The sequence below is a fragment of the Eptatretus burgeri genome, chromosome 7 (assembly GCF_056783735.1).
Source record: "Eptatretus burgeri isolate ZD-2024b chromosome 7, Ebu_testis_v1, whole genome shotgun sequence".
NCBI lineage: Eukaryota > Metazoa > Chordata > Myxini > Myxiniformes > Myxinidae > Eptatretus > Eptatretus burgeri.
Genome location: NC_140967.1, coordinates 57,283,517 through 57,294,940, shown reverse-complemented (window position 1 = coordinate 57,294,940; position 11,424 = coordinate 57,283,517). Strand labels below are relative to the sequence as shown.

At 40.3% G+C, this 11,424-nt stretch overlaps 1 long non-coding RNA gene across 2 annotated transcripts; it reads left to right on the top strand.

Moving 5' to 3' along the window:
• Positions 1–1,311: 1,311 nt before the first annotated feature.
• On the top strand, positions 1,312–8,773 carry LOC147023315 (uncharacterized). Of its 2 annotated transcripts, XR_015060135.1 has the most exons (4): positions 1,312–7,573; positions 7,667–7,825; positions 8,265–8,322; positions 8,606–8,773. It is a non-coding gene; the product is annotated as an uncharacterized LOC147023315 (long non-coding RNA). The 2 variants fall into 2 exon arrangements; XR_015060134.1 differs by having other exon boundaries at positions 1,312–7,825.
• Positions 8,774–11,424: the final 2,651 nt, after the last annotated feature.

Genomic DNA, 11,424 nt, shown 5'->3' with positions numbered 1-11,424 from the left:
CTTTACAATTACTTGTGAGAACGTTTTTAGAATTACTCTTTAGAATTACTTGTGAGAACGTTTTTAGAATTACTTGTGAGAACGTTTTTAGAATTACCCTTTAGAATTACTTGTGAGAACCTTTTTAGAATTAGCCTTTAGAATTACTTGTGAGAACATTTTTAGAATTACTTGTGAAAACGTTTTTAGAATTACCCTTTAGAATAACTTGTGAGAACGTTTTTCGAATTACCCTTTAGAATTACTTGTGAGAACGTTTTTCGAATTGCCCTTTAGAATTACTTGTGGGAACGTTTTTCGAATTGCCCTTTGGAATTACTTGTGAGAATGTTTTTCGAATTGCCATTTAGAATTACCCTTTGGAATAACTTGTGAGAACGTTTTTAGAAATACCCTTTAGAATTACTTGTGAGAACGTTTTTAGAAATACCCTTTAGAATTACTTGTGAGAACGTTTTTAGAATTACTCTTTAGAATTTCTTGTGAGAACCTTTTTTAGAATTACTTGTGAGAACGTTTTTAGAATTATTCTTTAGAATTAGTTGTGAGAACGTTTTTAGAATTACCCTTTAGAATCACTTGTGAGAACGTTTTTAGAATTACTTGTGAGAACGGTTTTAGAATTATCCTCTAGAATTACTTGTGATAACATTTTTAGAATTACTTGTGAGAACATTTTTAGAATTACCCTTCGGAATAACTTGTGAGAACGTTTTTAGAATTATCCTTTAGAATTACTTGTGAGAACGTTTTTAGAATTACCCTTTAGAATTACTTGTGAGAATGTTTTTAGAATTACTTGTGAGAACGGTTTTAGAATTATCCTCTAGAATTACTTGTGATAACATTTTTAGAATTACTTGTGAGAACATTTTTAGAATTACCCTTCGGAATAACTTGTGAGAACGTTTTTAGAATTACCCTTCAGAATTACTTGTGAGAACGTTTTTAGAATTATCCTTTAGAATTACTTGTCAGAACATTTTTAGAATTACTCTTTAGAATTACTTGTGAGAACGTTTTTAGAATTACTCTTTAGAATTACTTGTGAGAACGTTTTTAGAATTACTCTTTAGAATTACTTGTGAGAACGTTTTTTAGAATTACTCTTTAGAATTACTTGTGAGAATGTTTTTAGAATTATCCTTTATAATTACTTGTGAGAACATTTTTAGAATTACTTGTGAGAACGTTTTTAGAATTACTCTTTAGAATTACTTGTGAGAACGTTTTTAGAATTACTCTTTAGAATTACTTGTGAGAACGTTTTTAGAATTACCCTTTAGAATTACTTGTGAGAACGTTTTTAGAATTACTTGTGGGAACGTTTTTAGAATTATCCTTTAGAATTACTTGTGAGAACGTTTTTAGAATTACTTGTGAGAACGTTTTTAGAATTACCCTTTAGAATTACTTGTGAGAACGTTTTTAGAATTACTTGTGAGAACGTTTTTAGAATTGCTCCTTTATAACACCTTAGAATTACCCTTTAGAAATGCCCTTGAGAATTATCTTTCTATAATCCTTAGAATTGCCCTTTAGAACTACCCTCTGGAACTCTTGAGAACCCTTTGAAATTATGCTGGATGTGCTTTAGAATTACGCTGCAGAACCCATTAGAATTATGCTGCAGAACCCTTTAGAACCCTCTACAACGCCATTTCTCAAGCAGCCATTTTTGCTGCAGAGGTGATGCAGGTTTGCTTTTCCAACATTTTCTCAAATTGTGAGTCGAAGAGACGACTGTGTGGGGTTTCTGTAAGTCACTGGTAGCATGATCGGGGAGTGGAATGCGTTGCATGTTCCGCTGTTTCGACATGTGAATGTTCGTTGCTTTTCCAAGCGGGAGGAGGGTGAGAGTAGAGATCGGACAGCTTTGGACAGAGGAAGGATTGGGAACCTTCGTTAAGCGGTGCAATTTGAGTGCTCGAGTGTGGTTAGGGGATTGATCACTAAGTGTTGAAGGGGAATTGTGAGGACTTGCGGTTGAGCCAGTGACATTAGAATAAGAGCTGGCAGAAGTAGATATACAGTGGGGGGAACAAGTATTTGATACACTGCCGATTTTGCAGGTTTTCCCACTTACAAAGCCCGTAGAGGTCTGTAATTTTTATCATAGGTACACTTCAATCCAGGATGGCGGTGTTAACTGCCCATCACCACAAATAGGGTCGGTGGGATTAACCTGAACCATGAGTTCCGCGACAATATATTGTGTGTGTATGTCGATAAATCACTCGGTGGCAGAATGGTTAAGAGTGAAAGAGTGTCTGCTCTGGGTCTGGGAGGCCAGTGGGTCGAACCTCGGCTGGGTCATACCAAATACTTTGTAAGAAAAAAAAAAAAACGGTCCGTGCTGCTTCCTTGCTTGACAATCAGCATTGAAAAGGATAGAGCACGGACAAATGCTCGGAAGGCAATGGCAAACCACCTCGTATCACCCTTGCCAAGAAAATGCTTCGTCAGTGCCAACGCTTTGTAAAGAGGATGGTCCATCAGAATCAAATCAGTTGATAAACTGTTGGATTGAATTTTGATAATGCTGATGCAGTGCATGCTTGTCGTCATGGTCGAGGCACGTCACGGCCGTAATTACGAATCACCCTTTTTTTCGAAGGGCGGGCTTCTTTCTCTCACCATAAAATCGCAGAGAGATTCTACCACATCAGATTTTGCTGAACACAGAAGCTAGCTAGACTTTCGAAGGAGCTGAGAGCCCAGACCAATCTTGAATCATAGAGTTGAGTCCCGTTTACACCATAATCAATTTTGGGACCTTTACGAGCCACGGTTCAGCCGGAAGTTCCAAATTAGTGGTTCGGCCGCTGGGCCCCGGAATCTGAATAGCGCATAAAAATTTGATGGTTCCGTAAAGTTTGCTGGCTTACCGAGCCCCACCTCGATGTCCGAGCGAGTCAAGACTGCTACGTTCGGCGAGAGGGTTTATCCATCTACTAGCTCAGCCATTCTGGGTACCTCAGAGCTTCCACGGCGGCTCTAGAACCTGTCAAAGGAGGCACCCAGTTCGAATCTCACTTTTGAATTCACCTTTAAAACTTACGATGCTCGGTGCGGTTTGCAACTATGTGGATGGACTCTCATGGAACCCTCAGCATGGTTGTGTGGGTATGCTCGCGTAAACAGCAGAGGTATGTAGGACCTTAGCTATTCTGGGTTACCTCCGGGCCTCACGGCAGCTCTAGAACCTGACAAAGGAGGCCCCCAATTTGAATCTCCCACTTTCAAATTCGTGTTTCACAACTTAACTAACTTAAGATTGCAAATAACAACTTAAGTGCGGTTTGCAACCGTGTTGTGCTGCTCACACAGAACCCTCAACGTGGCTGTGTGGATATGGTCATGTGGACTGATGACGTTTCTATGACGTCATTTGGGGCTATCTTGGACTCCGCGGGAATGCAACATAGGTCCCGAGATCATATTCGTCACTCATCCTGCACACTGCCAAAGTCTCCTTGGGGTGATAGAGGGTGCTACATTTCCCAGCATCATATTTTGCATTCATTAATTATATATTTGCGAGGATGAGGGTATACAAGCATTCCTCGCTTCCCATATGTCGACCAATATTCTGGACTTTTGCCGCACACTAGATAGCAATGTCGATCACGTGACACACTTTTGAACGGCGCACCATCCGATCTTTGCGGCACATAGCACATTTCACATCTCTTACCCTGCCTTTGTCTCCCACTGTTTACCAGGGAGACACCCGGTTTGAATCTCACACTTTCAAATTTGCTTTTAAAACTCACGACGCTCGGAGCGGTTTGCAACTACGGAGATGGAATTCTGACAGAACCCTCAGCATGGCTGTGTGGGTATGGTCACGTAGACAGCAGAGGTACACTACATGGCCAAAAGTTTGTGGACACCTGCTCGTCCAACATCTCATTCCAAAATCATAGGCATTAATATGGAGTTGGTCTCCCCTTCGCTGCTATAACAGCCTCCACTCTTCTTGGAAGGCTTTCCACAAGATGTTGGGACATTGCTGCAGGATTTGCTTCAATTCAGCCGCAAGAGCATTCGTGAGGTCGGACACTGATGTTGGGCGGTTCGGTCTGGCTCGCAGTCGGCGTTCCAATTCATCCCAAAGATATTTGATGGGGTTGCGGTCAGGGATCTGTGCAGGCCAGTCAAATTCTTCCACACGGATCTCGACAAACCATTTCTGTATGGACCTCGCTTTGTGCGCGGGGGCATTGTCATGCTGAAACAGGAAAGGGCCTTCCCCAAACTGTTGCCACCAGGTTAGAAGCACAGAATAGTCTAGAATGTCATTCTATGCTGTAGCGTTAAGATTTCCCTTCACTGGAACTAAGGGGCTGAGCCTGAACCATAAAAAACAGCTCCAGACCATTATTCCTCTTCCACCAAACTTTACAATTGGCACTATGCATTCGGGCAGGTAGCATTCTCCTGGCATCTGCCAAACCCAGATTCATCTGTCGGACTGCCAGATGGTGAAGCGTGATTCATCATTCCAGAGAAGGCGTTTCCACTGCTCCAGAGTCCAATGGCGGTGAGCTTCACACCACTCCAGCCGACGCTTCGCATTTCACATGGTGATCTTCGACTTGTGTGCGGCTGCTCGGCCATGGAAACCCATTTCATGAAGCTCTCCACAAAGAGTGCTTGTGCTGATGTTGCTTCCAGAGTCAGTTTGAAACTGTTGCAACTGATGACAGATGATTTTTCCGTGTTTCAGCACTTGGCGGGCCCGTTCTGTGAGCTTCCACTTCATGGCTGAGCTGTTGTTGCCCCTAGACGTTTCCACTTCACAATAACAGCACTTACAGTTGACCAGGGCAGAAATTTCATGAACTGACTTGTTGGAAAGGTGGCATCTGATGCCGGTGCCACGTTGAAAGTCACTGAGTTCATCAGTCCTGCCCATTCTACTGCCAATGTTTATCTATGGAGATTGCATAGCTGTGTGCTTGATTGTATACACCTGTCAGCAATGGGTGTGCCTGAAATAGCTGAATACACCCATTAGAAGGGGTGTCCACATACTTTTGGCCATGTAGTGTATCTAGGACCTCAACTATTCTGGGTTACCTTTTGGCTTCAACGGCGGCTCCAAACCTGACAAAAGAAGCACCTGGTTCGAATCTCACAGATTCAAATCCGCATTTCACAGAGACGATGCTCGGTGTGGTTTGCAACCATTTTAAAAACGCAATGTTTTGCTTCCATTCCACTTTCAAGGATTGACACACAGACTGTTAGACCTGGGATGCGTTCAGTTACCAAGACTCTAGCCGAGCGCTCGCCAAGTAGCTTAAGCACTCAAGCAAGCATTTCACCATTCGACACTGTTTATAAGGAACGGCTGGTTTGGCAAGCGATAGCAAGCTTATTGATAATGAAACACACCTGGGATCTGTTCAGTTACCAAGCAGCTTGCGTTTCATTGGGGTGCTTGCTTCATTGCTTAAGCCACTTGGCAAGCGCTCTACAAGTTGATTGGTGTTGGAACACACTCCTGAAGCGACCTGCAGCCGATATGCACTGTATCCCACAAGTCAATTGGCTGTGTGACGGCATGAGCTTTTTCTCACCGAAAAGCACATCATCACCATCCAGGATTCTACAAGTAGTGTCACTTCCAATCATGTGTCATAAATAAATAACCCGGTTTTGATTCCCACCAACCCGTGTCTTGTCACCTTCAATTCAATTCAAAAATTGAAGTTGCAGTTTGGCCCATGTCAAAGTTGACGAATCGGTGGTTTTCATATTTGGGCCGTCGAAGGGCCCCCTTGTGGAGGAAAAACTAGTCCATCTCTTCATAACCGTTCACCTTCGGACCTTAGCACTTCATACCTGTCATGTGAACACGTTAGCATTCATACCTGCCATGTGAGGACGTTAAGGGGTCAATGAGGGGCCGTGGAGCAAGCCAAAAGTATTTAATATTTCATTAACAGTTGACCCTGAGGACTTCATAGTTGGCATGCAGTGACCTTGGGATGAACCTCAAAAGTTCTGAAAGTGGAAACTTCGAAATGAAAGTATTTCGATTGTAAAGCTCGGAGGCTAAAACCTTTTACATTTTACAAACCGTCCATGTGCATCTATGAGTGTCCTTGGGAGGACTTGCGAAGAAGTGTTTCTATGGCCATCATCGTGTCCTCCAATTCTCCGATTGAGGTCTTTTTACAAGATTCCTCTAGTACAAACCGGTCTATGTGCATCTATGAGTGTCCATGTTGAAGGTCTTGTGAAGAAGTGTTTCTATGGCAGTAGGGTGAATATACTGGTTCTGGCTCACTTTTCCCCATGTAAATGAATGGGGGATTTTCAGCGATTCATATTTTTTTCCCTAAAAATAAACCCCCTTTTTATCCCAAGGTATATTTATTTGTCTCCCCTTTTAACCTGGAGACACTTTTTTTTTTTCAAATAATCCATGCAATAAGATAAAGATTTGTTCAAGTACTAAAGTGGTAATGTGATTTGTTAAAGGTGATTCTAAAGAAATATCTGAAACGTCTAAGCCTCGGGACACTCTTTATCAAATAACCGATGCATATTGTTTAGCTCACTCATTGAACCAAAAAGATTTGTTCATTCTCAAATTCCTTCAATAGTTTAATTTTCTTTGCACAATAATCCCCATCTAAAATATTGAAAAACAAAACATTTGAATCTTTATATTTTTTAAGATACCCCTTTTGTGCCATTACGAAATGATAAACTTCTCTTAATGATCTCATCTGGCCACCGCCCGAGTTGCAAATCATTTTTGTGCATAAACCATGCCTAACAAAAGTTTTGTTTCAAATGTTTTCAGTTCGTGTCATGAAAATGAGGAAGTGTTTTTTTGACACGGTCGTGCTGTGTGAATGAGGAAGTGTTTTTGGACAGTCATGCTGTGAAAAAATAGGAACTATTCTCTGAGACAAGGCCTCGTGTTTCTATTTTATCTCGGAACACGAACAGGCTTTTAAACATAAATTTAATCAAAATCATTTTAGGGCATTTTAAGTATTATATGTTTTAAAAATGATTCATACATTTTGAGAATATATCGCCCAGTTATTTTCCAAGCTGTCTCGCCCGAAGCGTCATTTCCTGTGGCCACACCCAATGATTAAGCAATCTCCTCATCGTTGCCTTATAAGTGATTCGCCAGACAAAGTTTCTGCCAGACGGGATTTTCATTTTTACAACTGAGACATGAGCGATCTTTCTTCCGTGAACAAAACAGCTCAACACAAAGTTGGTAAGCTTGTGTATAGGTTCCTCTTTGAACGATGAAGCAATTGATTATAAATTAAATCGTGATAATTCTGATATATATATTTTTTCTTGGCAGGTCCTTGGAAGAAGGGCAGTTTACATATCACGACGAGGTGCATGAAATTAATGCTCTTGTTGAAGAGGTCAATCATCTTAGAAGAGAATTTAAAAACATTTTTAAAGACTGACACGACGTCTTATCACGGCCTCTGATCTTTTTGCCATCTTGTACCAATGGTAAAAAAAACTGAGACATGGACTCACTCTCTTCCGATGAAGATAACAGCTCACCACAAAGTTGGTAAGTTTGTGTATGGTTTCCTCTTTGAACGATGAAGCAATTGATTATAAATTAAATCGTGATAATGCGAAAATATATATTTTTTCCTGGCAGGTCCTTGGAAGAAGTGGAGTTTACATATCACGATGAGGTGCATCAAATGAATGCTCTTATTGAAGAGGTCAATGATTTTAGAAGAGAATTGAAAAACATTTATAATGATTGGTACGAAGTCTTATCACGGCCTCTGATCTCGAATAAATTAAACCAATGGTGAGACGTGTGTGTGTGTGTGTGTGTGTGTGTGTGTGTGTGTGTGTGTGTGTGTGTGTGTGTGTGTGTGTGTGTGTGTGTGTGTGTGTGTGTGCGTGTGTGTGTGTGAATATATGTATGTGTCTGTATGTGTATGTGTGTGTATATGTATATATATATATATATATATATATATATATATATATATATATATATATATATATATATATATATATATATATGTGTGTGTGTGTGTGTGTGTGTGTGTGTGCGTGTGTGTGTGTGTGTGTGTGTGTGTGTGTGTGTGTGTGTGTGTGTGTGTCCCTTTCCCTGTCTGTTTGTCTCTCTCTATCTCTCCCTGTCTGTCTCTTTGTATCTCTCTCTGTCTGTCTTTCTACCTACCTCTCTCTGTCTGTCTCTCCATCTATACCCTTGACTCATTATTATTTTTTTTTTTCAGCTCGATCACACAACATAAGCTGTTGAAGCAATCTGGTACAACACATGATTTTCTGGAGGTAAATATTTCTGAATTATTATTTCGTTATTTGTTTATTAATATAACTCTCTCTTTGGAATGTCGCCTTATGTTGGTTGCATCATTAGTTTGGACGCGGTTTTACCAGTACACTGGAATTCATTTTATTGGCCTTGGAAGGATGACAGGCTGAGTCGGCCTCCTGGTGTGTTAATTCAGTGGTCAACGAGGCTTGAACTTAGAACCAACACCAGGCTTACTCATATTACCATGTAATTATCTTTATAAAACCTAATTATTATCCACTTTTTGTTTCAAAACAGAATATGGTGTCTGAGTTTCGAAATCACAAGTCATCTGAAGAAGATTGCTGGGAAAGATTATACATTCTCGCAAATGAATATTTAATATTTTCAATTTTGATTAATTATATTTGTTTTGTTTACAATTACTTGATTTTGAATTTCAAAAAAAGGATCAAGACATGAAGGAGAGGGAGGGAGGGAGGGGGTGTGTGTGGGGGGGGGGGGGGAGGTGCGCTCCCCCAACGACCCATCACCCCCTCATCCCACCCCTCCCCTCCCCATGTGTGTGTGTGGGGAAGGGTGGGGGTGGGATGAGGGAGGTGGTGGGTCAAAGGTGGGGGCGCACAGGGGGGATGAGGGGTGGGGCTTATGTGGGCGGGGCGTGTGTGGGCGGGGTTTATGTGGGCGGAGCTTGTGTGGGTGGGGCTTATGTGGGCGGGGCTCGTGTGGGCGGGACGTGTGTGGGCGGGGCCTCGGTGGGGGCTTGTGTGGGCAGGGTTTATGTGGGTGGAGCTTGTGTGGGAGGGGTTTATGTGGGCAGGGTTTATGTGGGAGGGGTGAATGTGGATGAGGCTTATGTGGATGAGGTTTGTGTGGATTAATGGATGGGTGGAGAGATGGGTGGATGGGTGGATGAGTGGAGCTTGTGTGGATGGGTGGATAATTTTTTAATTAGATAAACATGTTGTGTGTGGGGAACTAATTAACTAATCACTAATTATGTGAATATGATGAATATGGGTGGAGCTTGTGTGGAGCTTGTGTGGTGTGGAGTTTTTGTGTGGAGCTTGTGGTGTGGGGTTTGTGTGTGGTGGGGTTTGTGTGGGGTTTGTGTGGGGTGGGGTTTGTGTGGAGCTTGTGTGGGGTGGGGTTTATGTGGGTGGGTTTTGTGTGGGCAGAGTCAAAAAGGGGCAGAGTCAAAAAATTTCAATTTATTTTTGTCTTTTGTAATTCCTGTGAATAAAATGAACCTAACATCTCTTCCCCTTCCAAATCATATATCTTATAAGTCCAAGGAACCGTATCTATTACATCAATTTTAAAAAGTTCGTTCGTCCATCGTTTAATATAACCCTTTTCAAAATGAGATTTCCACCTATATATTCTTACGATATCACCAACTTTGAACTTAGGTTTTCTGACATTAATCTCTTTTTCATATTTTAATTTTGTAAATGTTTCTGATGGTTTCATATTTGTTGACGTGTGAACCGTGTCATTATACTTATCCACAATATCCTGAATAAAAGATGACCATTGTTGTGAACCGAGTTGTGTGAATTTTTTATATAATCTCTCTTTTAAGTTACGATTAAAACGTTCAACAACAACTGCCTTCCCTTCATTAAAGGTACTGTATAATGTAATACTGTTATTTTTTTGGAAAATTCATAAATGTCTTGTTATAAAACTCTCTACCCTCATCAGTCCACAATTTTTTAGGTTTTCTCTTACTTTTATTAAATATCTGTTGAAAGGCTAACATAAGAGTATTACCTGTTTTGTTTTTTAATGGTACAACCCATGCGTATCTACTCCTCAAATCAATAACGGTTAAGGCATACTTGTACCCCTTATCATTATTGAGTTCAATCAAATCAGCAGACCAGATATAATCTACTTCCTTGGAATAAACTTTCCTTCTCTGAAACTTTGTGAATATTGGTTTATGTAATTCATCAGCTAATTGCTCTTCAGTCTTAATGACATCATTAGAGCCTATAAGTTTTTTGAATTTCCAAGTCCAAGTTTCAATTTAGCACTGATCATCTTCTTCACAATGAACCGATCAACTTTTTCTCTCAAGGTTGGATTTTGTATCAGAGACAAATTATACAACATTTCTCTATCGGCTTCATGCTTTTCTTCCAACGTTGTGGTATTCCGATAATCAATATCGTGTCTCATGCACACTTCATCAACTCTATTGATGGGTTTACTCCATGATTTAGGATTGTCTGCCTCATCTAATCTTTTATCCAAGTTTGTGCCTGGACCACAGAAAGAATACCCTGGAAGATGTAATTCCCCTGGTATTCCAGTAGTTGTAAATTTACTTCCTGATAAAAACTTTTGTATATCTCCTCCTCGTTTGTGTTTGGAGATAAATTGATTTTTTTTTTTGAACCACACACCGAACATACCTTTTTGTATAACCCTGTTATTTTTACTTTTAATATATGAAATATTTTTAGTATTAGTTTTCTTTTTACATTTGAGACAATAACTCATTTATTTATGAGAAAAATTCCTGCAGAGTGCAAAAACCTTTTTAGTTTCCAACATGCACATTTGAATCTTAATTTTTAAAACATAAAGAATCCTTAGAAATGCCTTCACTCTCTCCTCCATTTATTTAAGAAAAAAAATGAAAAACTTGAATTAAAATGAATATCTTGTCGATGTCAATAGTCTTGTCGAAAGTATTGCAAATAGACTTGTCAATTCTTTGTTTTCCTCCTCGGTGGGTTGAGTTATTTTCTGTAATACCTCCAATCTTTTTTTAATCTCATCGGTTTCCATATTTTCATATTTATTTCGTCTCGCTCTTTCCTCCCTCTCCTTCTCTCTCTCTCCTCCCTCTCCTTCTCTCTCTTCTCCCTCTCCTCCTCTTTTTCCTCCTCTTTTTTTCTCCCTCTCCTCCTCTTTCTTCTCCCTCTCCTCCTTCTCTCTCTTCTCCTTTTCCTCCTCTTCCCTCTCTTCTTCAACTCCTTCCTCATCCCTTATTATCCTTGAATCGCTTACACCCCATAGAATATCATACATATATTCATCAGGATTTCTTGTTATTCCTGTATCCAAAATAATTTTTTTTACAACAGGAAACCAATAAAATT